Raw genomic sequence first — 16,491 nt, forward strand, 5'->3', positions numbered from 1 at the left:
TTTACCCGAAGTTACGATTCTCCTCTCTCCCCTGCCCTCCCCTCCATGTCCAGAAATTCTCTCTCCCCTCCCCTGCCCTCCCCTCCATATCCAGCATGTCACCTCCCTCCCCTGCCCTCCCCTCTCCATGCTGGACATGAAGGGGAGGGGAGAGGAGGGCAGGGAAGAGAGAATTGCTGGACATGGATGAGAGGGGAGGGCAGGGGGCAGAGGAGACATACTGGACATGGAGGGGAGGGGAGGTCAGCAAAGAAAGATTTGCTGGACATAAAGGGCAGTGGAGAGAGGAGAATCGTTGGGCATGGATGGGAGGTGAGGGCAGGGGAGAGAGGAGAATTGCTGGACATGGATGAGAGGGGAGGGCAGGGGAGAGAGGAGAATCGCTGGACATGGATGAGAGGGGAGGGCAGGGAAGAGAGATTCTCTGGACATGGATGGATGGAGGAGTTGGCAGGGAGAGAGGAGAAATGCTGGTCTTGGGATGGAGGAGAGGGGAGAGAGAATTATTGCTTTATATGGATACAGGGGAGGGATGAGAGAGGAGAAGTGCTGGACATGGATGGAGGTGAGGAAAGAAAAAAGAAGAAGATGCACATAAATGGAGATGAGGGAAGAGAGGAGAAAAACTGCACATGGATGGAGATGAGGAAAAGGGAAGAGAGGAGAAAAACTGCACATGGATGGAGAAAATAGGCAAAAGCTGGATCCACGTTATACCTCCTCCAGTCAATTCCACAGAGGAGGACACAGCTTTTACTTATGGATGTAGGGCAAGAAATGAAGAAGAAAAGAGGAAAGTAAAGAAATAAATGGAAAGGAAGCCCTGGAAATGGAGTTAAGAGAACAGATAGAGAGCAGCAGAATCAGAGACTCGGACCAATATGGATAGAAAATAAAGTCATCAGACAGCAAAGGTAGAAAAAATCATTTTATTTCTCCTCTCGTCCCTTTCCCTCATCTCCATCCATGTGCATCTTCTCCTTTTTTTTTTTCCTCCCGTCCATCCATGTCCAGCACTTCTCCTCTCTCCTCCCCTCTTCTCCCCTCCGTCCATGTCCAGCATTTCTCCTCTCTTCCCGCCCCTGTATCCATACATGTCCAGCAATTCTCTTCTCCCCTCTCCTCCATCCGTCCAGCATTTCTCCTCTCTCCCTACCAACCCCTCCATCCATCCATGTCCAGCAATTCTCCTCTATCTCCTGCTCTCCTTTCCATCCATTTCCAGCATTTCTCCTCTCTTCCCTGCCATCCCATCCATGTGCACCTCCTTCCTCTCTTCCCTCCCCTCCATCCATGTCCAGCATGTCTCCTCTCTCCCCTGCCCTCCCCTCCCATGTACAGCGATTCTCCTCTGTCCCCTGTCTTCCCCTGTCCTCCCCTGCCATCCATGTCCAGCGATTCTCCTCTCTCCCCTTCCCTCCCTCTCATCCATGTCCAACAATTCTCCTCTCTCCCCTGCCCTCCCCTCCCATCCATGTCCAGTGATTCTCCTCTCTCCCCTGCCCTCCCCTCCCATCCATGTCCAGCAATTCTCTCTTCCCTGCCCTCCCCTGCCCTCCCCTCCAATCCATGTCCAGCAATTCTATCTTCCCTGCCCTCCCCTCCCATCCAGCAATTCTCCTCTCTACCCTGCCCTGCCCTTCCATCAATGTCCAGAAATTCTCCTCTTTCCATTCCATGTCCAGCAGTTCTCTCATCCCTGCCCTCCTCTCCCATCCATGTCCAGCAATTCTCTCTTCCCTTCCCTGTCCTCCCATCCATGTCCAGCAATCTATCTTCCCTGCCCTCCCCTCCCCTCCCATCCAGCAATTCTCCTCTCTACCCTGCCCTGCCCTTCCATCGATGTCCAGCAATTCTCCTCTCTCCACTCCATGTCCAGCAATTCTCTCATCCCTGCCCTTCCCTCCCATCTATGTCCAGCAATGCTCTCTTCCCTGCCATCCCTCCCCTCCCCTCCCCTCCCATCCCATCCCATCACATCGATGTCCAACAATTCTCTTTTCCCTGCCCTCCCCTCCCATGATATCCAGCAATTCTCCTCTCTCCCCTGCCCTCTCATCGATGTCCAGTGATTCTCCTCTCTTCCTTGCCCTCCCCTCTCCCATGTCCAGCGATTCTTCTTCCCCCAGCCCATCCTCCTTCTCCACTGCCTGCCAGCAAAGCGATAGAAAGGCTGCCAGCATCAGACTCAGCAGCGCGAATGGTGTAGGCAGTGATTGAGAGAGGCTGGCAGCATCGGAGCTTCCCTCTGTGAGCCCGCCTATGCAGAAACAGGAAGTTGAAACAACATAGGTAGGACTCGCAGAAGGAAGCTCCAACGCTGCCAGCCTCTCAATCACTGCCTGTACCATTCGCGCTGCCGAGTCCGACATAGTAGTAAGTAGGGGAGTGAGAGGAAGGGTGCAGGATATGCCGGGGGGGGGGGGGGGGGGGGAGGTGCCGGTACAATGTACCGGCACAAAAAAGCCCTGGAAATAAGATAAATATTCAAGTTGATACTATCCCACAGTACAAGGAGATTATCAAGAATGGCTGGTGAGACAGTAAGGAGGGATATAATTTTAGAAATCCAAAGAGCTTCAGATTTGGCTGGAAAGAGCTTAAATTTAGTTTTGGCAAGTCATTACATCATTGTATCCAGTCATGAGTTTAAGAGGTCAAGATCTGAAGAGCCAGGGTCAATGCATGGAACAAATTGAATATTGTCAGCATACAGAAATGTGCTGATGCTGAGGCTTTGAATGAATTTGGTTAAAGAAAACAAAAGTATGTTGAAGAGTGCAAATGCCATAATGGATCTCCGTGGGATACTGCAATTGGGAGCTTAGACCTTGTAAGAGAACAATGTAATCAGCTATGCTCACGCTCGGTTAATAGTGCTTTGCTGGGAGTCTGATGTAACTAGTCGTGACCATCTCCCAGCTTTCACATCACCGAGCGTCAGAAAGCTGCACAGGTCACTAACCACGCTCTCCAGTTCCATGAAGTGGAGAGGGAAAATAATCTAAATTGGATTGTTCCTGATTTTGGAAGAAATCAGACTTTTACTGTTAAACAATTTACATTTATTAAAAATACAAGTAACAAAAGCATTGAAATAACATTAAATCTTTTCAGAACTCAGAATTATTAACTATCCTTAGTTTGTCATACATTTTTTTAAAGAGTGAAACCCATTGAACTTAAATTTTCCTTTCTTTCAGGTCAACAACTTTTACCATCGGAGTCCAGCAACTATCAGATAAGTTTGTTTCTCTTAAAACCTCTTCTCTATGTGCAAACAGTCATGCAACATTTTTTTTTAAACCCTTCTGCATAGTTGACTCCTGAATATTTCAATTAAGAAATTGATTCTTTGTTCCACTTTTCTCTTTTTCAGGTATCTCTTCTCTTCCGGAATTAAGGTAAGTATGAACTCTAACAATTTTGTGATAATAATTGTTAAAAATGCTCTTTTCCAAATGTACTTAGCTGTATAGCTGCTCTCGAGGTCTTTCTTGCGGTGGGGCCCTTTGGACAGATGTTTTCTCCAGCGGTGTTGTTCTCCAACTACACCTCTCACTTAACAAATAAAAAGGAAGCAATACCCTGCCTTCCTACTTTCTCTGGAAGCCGTCAATAAGGGGTTTTAATCATAACTGGGGCCATTAAATACAAGGAAATAAATTTAAATAAATTACCCTGTCCTTTTCAAACCTGTTCTCTTCACTTTTATTCCCTAACATAAACAGAGTGTTTGTTCTTCTTGTAGCGATGCAGTGCAACTCACCACAATCTGTTGCCAGGCTTACAACATTCCACTCCTTCACTTCCCATATGCACCACTCCGGCTTCCTAATCTACCTTTAATCCTGCACAACACTGTCATCTATCCCATCCCCTTTTTAATCAAACTTGCTCTAACACACCCTCAATAATCAAACACCACTCACACTCCTTAAGCAATCAAACACAAAAGAACACGCTTCCCCTTAATTATCAAGATACCCTATAAACACTCTTTCTCCCCTTGTACTCACCACATCACACCCTTACTCTCACAAACACCACAACACTTCCTCACTCATTGAAGTCCCAAATCACTCTGACCAACTGCCAGCCAAGCCGTTTCCTAGGAAACAGATCCTTCGGCTTGGGGTTCCAAACCCGAGCAGCCAATCCTAAGTCCTGCTCAACATTCCGCACTTGCTTGCTGACAAGCGGAATGTTGAGCAGCACAACTTAATCTCCATTTTAAATAGGAAAACCCCATAGGAATCTATGGGAAATTCCTAAATCACTTCAAAACAATACATTTATGTTAAATCACCCCAAATTTCCTATGCCCACTAAACTTCCCATTCCCTACCTAACTGTATTTTTATCATTTAAATATTCAAAATTTAACGTCCGCCCGCTATTATTCCACTTAAACTTCTTCCAAAAATTCCAAATTCAGTAAAAACCATTAAAAAAATTCAATAAATACTTCCTTAACCTGCCCCATCGAATTTAACAATTTAACCCTTTCCTATCCCTGTTAAACCCCCGCTCGTCCAAAACCCCTATTAAAAATTAAAAATTGAAAAACTAAATCACTACAAAAATCCTAAAAAAATTCCCCGAACCCAAATCTGAAAACTAAATTTAAATAACTTGAAACCCCAAATTTTTAAAAATAAAAAACGCTATTTATGCAAATTTAAAATCAACCATTTAACATTTTGGGTCAAGTGACACCTTACCTGATCCGGGATTTTCTCCTTACACGATGACTTCCCTTGATTCCGGTCTCGGATGTCCACACGCGAAAACGGAGCCAAAACAAAAACAGCTCCGAAGCCGGCCCAAAATTTAGGCCCTGGCTTCGGCCTGCTCGCGAAAACATGTGCCACCGATTTGTGCATGAGGCACGCTGCCTCATGCACGCGCGCGCCCAACTCCCGCGAATCGCCGGCCATCTTAAAAAAAATCGCTGCCTCTTCCCCGTCTCTCTGCAGCGCTCCTCTGGCTGCTGCCACTGGAACTGGCCCCAAAAATCTCGGCGCCAACGTCTGCAGCGCTCCTCTTCGGCCCCGTTCCACCTCTTCAGGCCCGGGAACGTGCTCCATTGCTCCCAGGCCCAGAAACTCTCCCATCGGCCTGAACCCGGGCTAGAAGTCTAAAAAATGTCGACGCTGCACCCCCATAGCGCTCCTTTAGCGCTACATCGCAATACTTTAAAAAAATGGACCCACAAACCCCAGAGAAGCCCGAGAAGCCCGAGCAGCCTGCCTCAGCCAGGAATTTGTCACCCCCCCCCCCCCCCCCCGGAAACTACTCCAGAGCCTTCCCCGGGTAAGTATGATTTATTTTTTTATTTATTTACCCTCTGTTACAACAAATTAGAGCTTACTTTGAACATCCAGTCTTTAGGAAAGTAGATTAATGAATTAAGCATGGTGCCATCCAGGACTGGGTCAACTAGCTGAGAAACTAAAAGGTTCAATAAGATCAAAGGCATTGTACAAATCTAGTAATTCAACAATAGCAATTTCCTCAGAATAAAGATGTAGCTGTATTTCAGTGGTCATAGTTACTAGTACTGAGTACTGTGGCCTGTGCAATTGTCTAGAGTGGATTTAAGTAATTCAAATAGATGTCAAGAGTAACTGTGTAATAATGGCTGGATGGAGCCTAGGGTTTTTAAAAAGTAGAAAAAAAATTGATGAAACTTGATGTAAAGATAACATTTATCTTTAGGAGAATGTAGGGAAGAAGTCTGTGCACTGATGATAAAGTGTTTGCCATTATATATGGCAAGCAATAATCAGAAAGCTCATTTCTGAAAGGAAAACAAACATTTTTTTCCTGCTCAAAGGGCTTTCATTTCTCCTTATTTGGCAGCTTAACCCGCTTCCCCCCATCCACAGCAGTAGTACCATGTGACGACCACAAGGGTTTGACTTGTGCCATTTTGAAGCTTGGCATCCATGTGGCAGGAACATCTAGGATACACTCCTGCCCCCACCTCTAGCCACCAGGGAAACCCACAGTAGGTGCCAATGAGGATCATGAGAGGCAGGAGGGGTGTCTTGCCTTACAGGTGAGGAATTCCGGGGATCTTGCATCACTACAGAGAGCTTTGAAGAGGGTCTTACATCACTAGGGGATCTTGCTTCATTGATGGGAATTTTGAAGGTTCTTGAACTTTTGTGGTGGGGGGAGAGTGGTATTACCTGGTGGTGAGGATATTCTGGGCTGTTGGAAATGGCTATTTTAAAAAGCTGCACATGTGCACATTTTTGAGAAAGTAGAATGCTCTTTTAGCCCACGTTCAGCTTTTTAAAATCACTGCTTCCAGTGAATTGCTTGCAAATACCCTTGTATTTGCTAATGACCTTCTAGGTATTTTACAAATGGCTCCTTGTTTGACAGATCCAGGATGTCTCAATTCCAGTCTCAATGCTCTATGTAAAATATTCATTTCAATATTTATATACCGCTTAGACACAAGCGGTTTGCAGTTTCATTTTACAGGTACTGGGTCTGTTCCTAGTGGGCTCGGAGTCTAAGTAGTACATTGTACTACTGTTGGACAATGTTAGTTTTAATGCTCTTTAATAAACAGAGGTGCAGGGAGCCTTCATTTCATTGAAAGAGTCAGTAGATATCTTAGAAGTGGATAAGCAAGCAGTTTTGTCTTAATATAGTTCTGCTTTATCAAGGTGAATCCACATAAGAACTGAAATGTGTGAGCCACCAAAGAAAGAATATCTGTGCTACTGACAAAGCAAACAATTGTGATCATCTTTCTGAAATTGTCATGTGCAAGGACTCTGGAGACTGTAATTTAGAATAACTGTTATTGTTGCTAACCTTTTCTACAATCATCTAGATGGGTTCACTCCATGGGACTGAATGGGCCTACCTATAATTTAACTAGACTGAAGCTGAAGATCCTAGAACAATGGTTTCCAAACCTGTGCTGGGGGACCCCTTTGTCAGTCAGCTTCTCAGGATATCCACAATGAAGATTTGTATACACTACCTGCATTCAATACACATTTGTTTCTTCATCCCATTCCATCAAGATTTAAGGGAAATCTCCAATGAAATCAAGCAAAGCCTACATATTATGAATTCCTGGGCAGATGCATTTTAGCTGAAACTCAGTGCTGAGAAAACCCAGTGCCTGGTACTCACCTCGCAATACAATAAGAATAAATTTACCACCATCAACACACCTAACTAAATCTACCAGTTTCGGACACCCTGAAAATCCTCTGAGTCACCATTGATCGACATCTTACACTTGAGAACCATGCAAATAACATAACCAAAAAGATGTTTCATTCAATGTGGAAGCTAAAAAGAGTTAGACCATTTTTTCCAAGGATTGTCTTCGGCAATCTGGTACAATCACTGGTACTCAGTCATCTGGACTATTGTAATTCACTCTACGCTGGCTGTAAAGAGCAAATACTCAAAAAACTCCAGACAGCTCGGAATACGGCAGCCAGGCTAATATTCGGCACACCAAAATACGAAAGCGCAAAACCCCTACGAAAAAAACTACACTGGCTCCCACTAAAAGAACGCATCACGTTCAAACTTTGCACTTTAGTCCATAAAATCATCCATGGTAATGCCCCAGCCTACATGTCAGATCTAATAGAACTACCACTCAGGAACGCAAAAAAACCTTCCCGCACACCCCTCATTCTTCATCCTCCCAAGTGTAAGGGTTTGAAATACAAATCAATGCACGCATCTACCTTTTCCTATACAATCACGCAGCTCTGGAATGCGCTGCCACGTAACTTGAAAACGGTCTATGAACTGACCAATTTCCGCAAATTATTAAAAACCTATCTCTTCGACGAGATATATCACAAAGATCAACATGTGTAATTGTATAATCTTTTGAACTTTTAGTACTGTCTTATAATGTCTTTTGCTTTAACACCATCATGTAATTCACCACCATGTAACACAAACCCTCTGTAAACCTAATGAATATTCACTTCTATTTCCAGTACCCATGATGTATTATAAGCCACATTGAGCCTGCAAAAAGGTGGGATAATGTGGGATACAAATGCAATAAATAATTAAATGTATATTCATTACGGATATCCTAAAAATCCAAGTGGCCGGGTTTGGGAAGTAAGAATGGTTGGATTAGACATTACTGCAGTGAACTTCTCAGCTATGGGGTCAGATATGTTTATGCGCCATCTGAAATTTTAGGCTTTTTTTTGTTGATTTTGAACTAGACATTGAGGTAATTTTATAAGGGACTTGAGCAAATAGAGCAACATTTAATGCACTCAGGATCTTATAAAATTGCCCAAGGCTATGCATTTGTTCAAAGTAGGCACACAGAAGCATAAGAAATAATATCATAAGGGCTGAGTAGGAAGATATATGCACCTGAGAAATCTACATATGTGCCTGTATTTTACAAACTGTTTAGACTGTTCTCCTCCAGCTCTCTCTCCATGTAAGAGAGAAGCTGGGAGTAATTCAGCAATACGCTGAGTAGAGATGCTGTTTATACTTTTACACTGGTGAAATCTTGATAGTATCACTGTAGCTTTAAGAGGGTCATACATCAAAATACATCATAGGCAGTTTCAGTTCACATAGGAGAATGCTGCAGACTAGCTCTTCAGACTTGATGGAGAGAGAAAGGGGGAGGCAATTATTATTTTATTATTAATTTATATTTTGCTCACACTTCTTTCAGTAATAGCTCAAGGTGAGTTACATCCAGGTACACTGGATATTTCTCTGTCCCAGGAGGCAATGGAAGGTTAAGTGACTTACCCAAGGTCACAAGGAGCAGCAGTGGGATTTGAACTGACCACCTCTGGATGGTGAGACCACTAGGCCACTCCTCCACTCAGAAAACAAGGCAAGCCTATAGAAAGATTCCCATAAAACACAGGGATCTGGGACATGTGCTATAGAAGAGCCTATTTCATAGGCCTACAAGATTACAGGGATTTGTAGTTCAGGGGCACAACCTTAAAGCTACGGACAATGTAATCTGTTATACAGACAATGCTTAACATATATACCCAAACAACAAACAGCCTGCCTCCATGCAAATGGGGGCAGAACAGGTTGCCCTGGGATTGGTAGAATTGAATGTTGCTACTATTTGGTTTTCTGCCAGATACTTGTGACCTCGAATGGCCACTGTTAAGCAGGATACTTGGCTTGCTACTGAATCAGAAGGAGTTTGAGAAGGATAAAGGAGATGTTGATGTCTTTGAGAAGAAGCAGAAAGCCGGATCCTCTATGGCCTTGAAACCCAATTAAAAGGATAAAGAGAAGAGCCACAGCAGCAAAAGCAAAATGGTGGCGAGCCCAGGGCCTGTGGATAGACTATTTTTAGCGGCACAACTTACAGTGACTGTTTCTCAGGCTTTGGAGTAGGAAAGGTAGGCTCTTCTAAAAAAACGGAGGAGACGTCTGTAAAGAAACACTTATTTATTGCAAGCAAGGGTGACAATGACTCAACACAGCTGTGTTTCGGCGCTAACACGTGCCTTCTTCAGGAGTCTTATGGTGTATAGCTGATTGTGTATAGTCGATTGTTTACAAAAAAACTTTCACATAAGGTATAAAAATCATCCGCTGTCAGTGCAGGGAAGTGCACCGTAGTGTAGCAATCACTTCAAAAATCACTGGCCAAAAGAATCCATGCCTATAAAGTGGAATTAATCCAGCAGTACAGGTGCAACTAGGAATCCCTCCAATATGAAGGTGACCAAATACTTTTATTTCAGGATTATTCCCCTGCACTCTTAGAGCACCAAAGATGCTTCTCTCCTCTCTGCACTGCTTTGCATGAACGTAAAATGTGTTTTATGTTATTATATCGGCAGTGCTTAAAATTAATTTTGAGGAGAGCTGGAGCGCCTTTGAACACTTTGTCCAGAACCACTACTTGATTTTAGTCCTGTCTGTGCTCAAAGAGTATTCTAGAACTTCTGGTTACCAGCGCGAGTGGACTTGTTGTTAATAGCACTAATGGTGTCAGCAGGGGACCTCCTAGCATTTTCAGAGGTCTTCATTGCTCCTGGAGCACTTTCTGTGTTGGGGTGCATATGGAAGGATAGTATGGCTGGGATCTGGGGGTGGGGGGTGGGGAGATAGGGGGAGGCTCTGATTTCTAGAGCATGTGGGGGGGTGGACTGGGTGGGGTTATATTTTTGGTTATCTTGTATTCACTGTGTAATGGGAGGGACAGGACTTCTCTGCTATTTCCAGATGTGGGGGCCATTTCAGCTTGGTTTCTGCACTGGGGTGGGGGCTGGGCTCCCCAGAACATTTTTTTCTTTCTATGGAATTGTCTGCTATCTTGTTTTGTATCCTTATGGGTAAGACTATGCATGACAAAGTGCGCATGGTAGCCTGGAATGTATGTGGAATTACCGCTCCTGTAAAAAGGGCTAAAATCTTGCAAGCATTGAACCATCACAAAGCAGATATAGCATGATGCAGGAAATGCACCTGTCTAGCGAAGAGCACTGCAAGTTAAGCTGACCTTGGGTCAGAGAGATGCATTGCTCTTTGGTGGCAGGACGCCAAGGAGGGGTGACTGCACCGATTCATAAATCTCTGTCTTGTCAAGTAGAGTTGCTCTTTAAACACCTGGAAGGTCGCAATTTGGGACTGCGACTTAACCTGCAGGGCAGACTTCACATATTAGTGGTGGTTTATGGCCCGGCCCACCATGATAGTAAGTTTTATTCCCACTTGACTCAGTCATATTTGAGGCATAGTGATAAACCTGTTATTGTGACCGGGGACATGAATTTAGTCCTGGACCCCAGAATGGATCACTCAGCTTTTAAGCTGGGTATGCAGGTGGGGGGCCCACGGACATTGGGGGATTTCTGTCAGGCTCTGGATTTACTTAACCCATGGTGCCTTCTGCACACAGAGGAGAAAGATTTTACCCACACCTCCAGGACACATGGCTCAATGTCCCGTCGTGATTATATTTTTGTGCACCGATCTCTATTTCATCATGTGCAGCCAGCAGTAATATGCCGGGAAGAAATTTCAGACTACGCTCTTATTTGGGTGGACTTCGATGCAGAGCCCTATTTTTGTCATAGTCGGGGCTGGTGTTTTTCTGCTTATCAATAGGAGTCTAAGAAATAAGATGAGAGAGTTGGAATATATTGCACTAAATGAAAAATTGGATATAATAGGCATTACTGAGACCTGTGGAAGGAGGATAACCAGTGGGACACTGTCATACCGGGGTACAAATTATATCGTAGTGATAGGGTGGACCGGACTGGTGGAGGGGTAGCATTGTATATTAACGAGAGCCTTGTCTCAGATAGATTACAAATTCAGCAGGACACAAATCACACCCTTGAATCATTGTGGGTTGAAATTCCATGTATAAAAGGGAAAAGGACAGTGATAGGAGTGTACTACCGTCCGCCTCACCAGGATGAGCAGGTAGACGCAGAAATGATAAAAGAAATCAGAGACGCAAACAAAATGGGCAACGTGATAATAATGGGTGACTTCAATTATCCAAATATAGACTGGGTAAATGTGAAGGAGTGGAGGAGTGGCCTAGTGATTAGGGTGGTGGACTTTGGTCCTGGGGAACTGTGGAACTGAGTTTGATTCCCACTTCAGGCACAGGCAGCTCCTTGTGACTCTGGGCAAGTCACTTAACCCTCCATTGCCCCATGTAAGCCGCATTCAGCCTGCCATGAGTGGGAAAGCACAGGGTACAAATGTAACAAAAATAAATAAATAAAAATAACATCAGGACACGCTAGAGAGGTACAATTCCTTGATGAAATCAAGGACAGCTTTATGGAGCAGCTGGTGCAAGAGCCGACGAGAGAAGGAAAAATTCTAGACTTGGTCCTTAGTGGAGCGCATGATCTTGTGAGGGATGTTATGGTACTGGGGCCGCTTGATAACAGTGATCATAATATGATCAGTTTTGATATCAACCTTGAAGTAACTATACACAGGAAGTCAAATACATTAGCGTTTAACTTTAAAAAAGGAGACTATGATAAAATGAGAGAACGGTGGAAAAAAAACTTAGGGGGATAATTGAGAGGGTAAAAAACTGTACAACAGGCATGGGCGCTGTTCAAAAATACCATCCTGGAGGCCCAGGCCAAACATATTCCACAAATTAGAAAAGAAAGACGGAACTCCAAAAGATAGCCTGCCTAGTTGAAAAGTGAGGTGAAGGAAGCTATTAGGGCTAAAAGAAAAGCCTTCAGAAAATGGAAGAAGGAACCGTCTGAAAATAACAAGAAGCAGCATAAGGAGTGTCAAAGCAAATGCAAGGTGCAGATAAAGAAGGCCAAGAGGGATTACGAAAAAAAGATAGCATTAGAGGCAAAAAAGCATAGTAAAAAAAATTTTCGGTATATTAAAAGCAGGAAGCCCGCAAAAGAATCGGTTGGGCTGCTGGATGACCGAGGGGTAAAAGGGGCGATCAAGGAAGACAAAGGCACAGTGGAGAGATTGAATGAATTCTTTGCTTGGTCTTCACCGAGGAACATTTGGGTGAGATACTGGTGTCGGAAATGGTATTTCAAGCGGACGAGTCGGAGAAACTTACTGACTTCAAGGTAAACCTGGAGGACGTAATGGGTCAGTTCAGCAAACTGAAGAGTAGCAATTCTCCTGGACCGGATGGTAATCATCCTAGAGTACTGATAGAACTGAAAAATGAGCTTGCGGAGCTACTGCTAGTGATATGCAATTTATCCTCAAAATCGAGCTTGGTACCGGAAGATTGGAGGGTGGCCAATGTAATGCCCATTTTTAAAAAAGGTTCCAGGGGAGATCCGGGAAATTATAGACCAGTGAGTCTGACGTCGGTGCCGGGGAAAATGGTAGAGGCTATCATTAAAAACAAAATTACAGAGCACATCTGAGGACATGGATTACTGAGACCGAGTCAGCACGGCTTTTGTGCGGGGAAATCTTGCCTGACCAATTTACTTCAATTCTTTGAAGGAGTAAACAAACATGTGGACAAAGGGGAGCCGGTTGATATTGTGTATCTGGATTTTCAAAAGGCATTTGACAAGGTACCTCATGAAAGGCTACAGAGGAAATTGGAGGGTCATGGGATAGGAGGAAATGTCCTATTGTGGATTAAAAACTGGATGAAGGATATGAGACAGAGAGTGGGGTTAAATGGGCAGTATTCACAATGGAGAAGGGTAGTTAGTGGGGTTCCTCAGGGGTCTGTGCTAGGACCGCTGCTTTTTAATATATTTATAAATGATTTAGAGATGGGAGTAACTAGTGAGGTAATTAAATTTGCTGATGACACAAAGTTATTCAAAGTCGTTAACTCGCGACAGGATTGTGAAAAATTACAGAAGGATCTTACGAGACTGGGAGACTGGGCGGCTAAATGGCAGATGACGTTTAATGTGAGCAAGTGCAAGGTGATGCATGTGGGAAAAAAGAACCCAAATTATAGCTACGTCATGCAAGGTTCCACATTAGGAGTTACGGACCAAGAAAGGGATCTGGGTGTCGTCGTCGATAATACACTGAAACCTTCTGCTCAGTGTGCTGCTGCGGCTCGGAAAGCGAATAGAATGTTGGGTATTATTAGGAAAGGTATGGAAAACAGATGTGAAGATGTTATAATGCCGTTATATCGCTCCATGGTGCAACCACACCTTGAGTATTGCGTTCAATTCTGGTCGCCGCATCTCAAGAAAGATATAGTGGAATTGGAAAAGGTGCAGCGAAGGGCGACTAAAATGATAGCGGGGATGGGACGACTTCCCTATGAAGAAAGAATAAGGAGGCTAGGGCTTTTCAGTTTGGAGAAGAGACGGCTGAGGGGAAACATGATAGAGGTACAGTATATAAAATAATGAGTGGAGTGTAATAGGTGGATGTGAAGCGTCTGTTCACGCTTTCCAAAAATACTAGGACTAGGGGGCATGCGATGAAACTACAGTGTAGTAAATTTAAAACAAATCAGAGAAAATGTTTCTTCACCCAACGCATAATTAAACTCTGGAATTCGTTGCCGGAGAACGTAGTGAAGGTGGTTAGCTTGGCAGAGTTTAAAAGGGGGTTAGACGGTTTCCTAAAGGACAAGTCCATAAACCACTACTAAATAAACTTGGGAAAAATCCACAATTCCGGGAATAACATGTATTGTATGTTTGTACGTTTGGGAAGCTTGCCAGGTGCCCTTGGCCTGGATTGGCCGCTGTCGTGGACAGGATGCTGGGCTCGATGGACCCTTGGTCTTTTCCCAGTGTGGCATTACTTATGTACTTATGTAATACCTAGGGCCAAGAAGAGCAGAGAACCCTGGATCTGGCAGTTGCAGAGCCCTGTTAAGGACTGGTAATCCTGAACCCCACCAGGGAGAAACCCCAGAGGTTCCTCTTTCTTTGTTAAACTGTACAGCGCTGCGTAACCCTAGTAGCACTCTAGAAATGTTAAGTAGTAGTAGTAGTAGTTCCTCTAGAAGAGAGGACCAGCGAGGGAGAAGGCCTCCGGGGGTACGATCGGCACTAGGGGCCAGCAGAGAAGAACAGTCTTGGGAGGACAGTCGGTCTCCGGAACCTAGGGAAAGCCTTCAGGAAGCCACAGCAGGGACAGGCTTAGCCTGCCTGGGATCCAGTACAGCAGCCACCAGCCCAAGAAATCTCCTGCAGCTAAAAGTGAGAAAGGAACTGATGGAGACTGCCTTAAGGAAGCTCAAGCTAGGTCGGACACTGAATCCAGGTGCATCTAGTAAAGGGGCATTACACAAATTTAATCACCTCACTTGAATATAAAATATCAATACAAAAGTGACCAAAATCACAACTAAAACACTTGTAAGCCAGTGTAAATGTATATGGATGAAATACACGAAATAGGTGTGCATCTTATAAGCCATTCCCAGCCTTTGTGACTTCACCAGTGCTCAACCCAAACTCATTTATCAAGAGACCTACACTTGGATCTTATTCAAGTATGTGACTACTTAACATTGCACATATTTGTACAATGGGGGAAATTTAACAAGAGGCATTCACACCCGAACACAGGCAAATCGCTTTCTCATTTATTCCCCTGTTTACTAAGCCGCGCAAGTGGCTGCTCTGCACTAATGCCGACACAGCCCATTCACTTTGAATGGGCTGTGTCAGCATTGCCACATGGCAGCTGCTAATGCAGCTCAGTAAACAGGGGGGTTGGGGCCCTTCTGCCTGTTGGAATAATGTATTGTATTTTACATGCATTGTCTGTCAGCAATGTTTTTTTCTCTGTGATTACTCTGTGACCTCTGATGTGAATTGCATAGAGAGGTCACACCCATGCAACTTCCTGTGGGGGTTAGGCATAGCACATGGAGCTCATGATCTCTCTAAGCTGAGGATCTATGGTGTGAGCATCCATTACCATCTAAGCACATGGAAAGAGCTGATAATCCAAATGTATTGCATTATGTTAAATAAGCCTACCTGAATATAAATCTAACTAAAACTGTGAGTAAACAGATGTTTTGTTAATTCAACTTTAAAGTGACTCAGCAGTGAATTATTCTGGGGTGTATGTGAGAGAGATGAAGAAAAGAAATTAACATTTCTAAAGCTGAAGCTGTGTGTATAAAAATCTGCTAATTATTTACTACAAATAATCCAACACTGCCAAGCTACATTAAAAGGGGCCCTGCGCTAGTGGTGGCTGCTGTTTTTGCTGCACGCTAGGGCCCCTTTTAAAAATGGCCCCTTTTACCCCAGCAGGTAAAAATGGCCAAAAACGAAATGAGAAAAAATATCCGCCAGAAGGCGGAGAACTCTAGACGCCCCACGGACAACAACAAGAAATGAAATAAAAGTGGTCCTCCCACTTTTATTTCAAAAATGAAATGGCCATTTGGTGAGTTCATACTTGCGCAGCCATTTCGGTGGAAACATTTACTGCCACCCATTGAGGTGGCGGTAAGGGCTCCCATTGTAACCGGTGGTAACATAAAAGGGCTCCTTAGTGAACAAGTCAGAATATTGCTGCATTCATTTCCTCCTTGTTAAATGGGAAAGCTTTAAAGTGTTAATATTGTCTGTTGTTAGAGGAGAGTTGATGCTTCTGTTTTGTGCTTCCCTCTTGGTGAGCAGATAAACATCTTCCTGCATTTCTCTTCCTCATGTTAGAAGTTACACAGTTGTAAAGTATTTGTCTACTGTTAGAGAGAAATTTGATGCCCATGTTTTGTGGTTTCGTACAAAGTAGATAATTAATGGTATAGTTGTATTTCTTTTCTCCTGGTTAATTTAAGGAGCCTTACATTGTGATATTGTCTACACACCCAAGATAAATTGCTACCTGCAATTATTGCTTTCCCACTTACTTCGCAGTTAATGGTGGTGTTGTATTTCTTTTTCCCTTCTGTCAGTTTAGGAAGGTTCGATTGTTAGTTTTCTCCACTGTTATGAAATGCTGTCCGTGTTGTGTGCTTTCCAATTGGGACTAAATTCTATAAATGGTGCC

This window comes from Microcaecilia unicolor, chromosome 4, assembly GCF_901765095.1.
Source record: "Microcaecilia unicolor chromosome 4, aMicUni1.1, whole genome shotgun sequence".
Taxonomy (NCBI): Eukaryota; Metazoa; Chordata; class Amphibia; order Gymnophiona; family Siphonopidae; genus Microcaecilia; species Microcaecilia unicolor.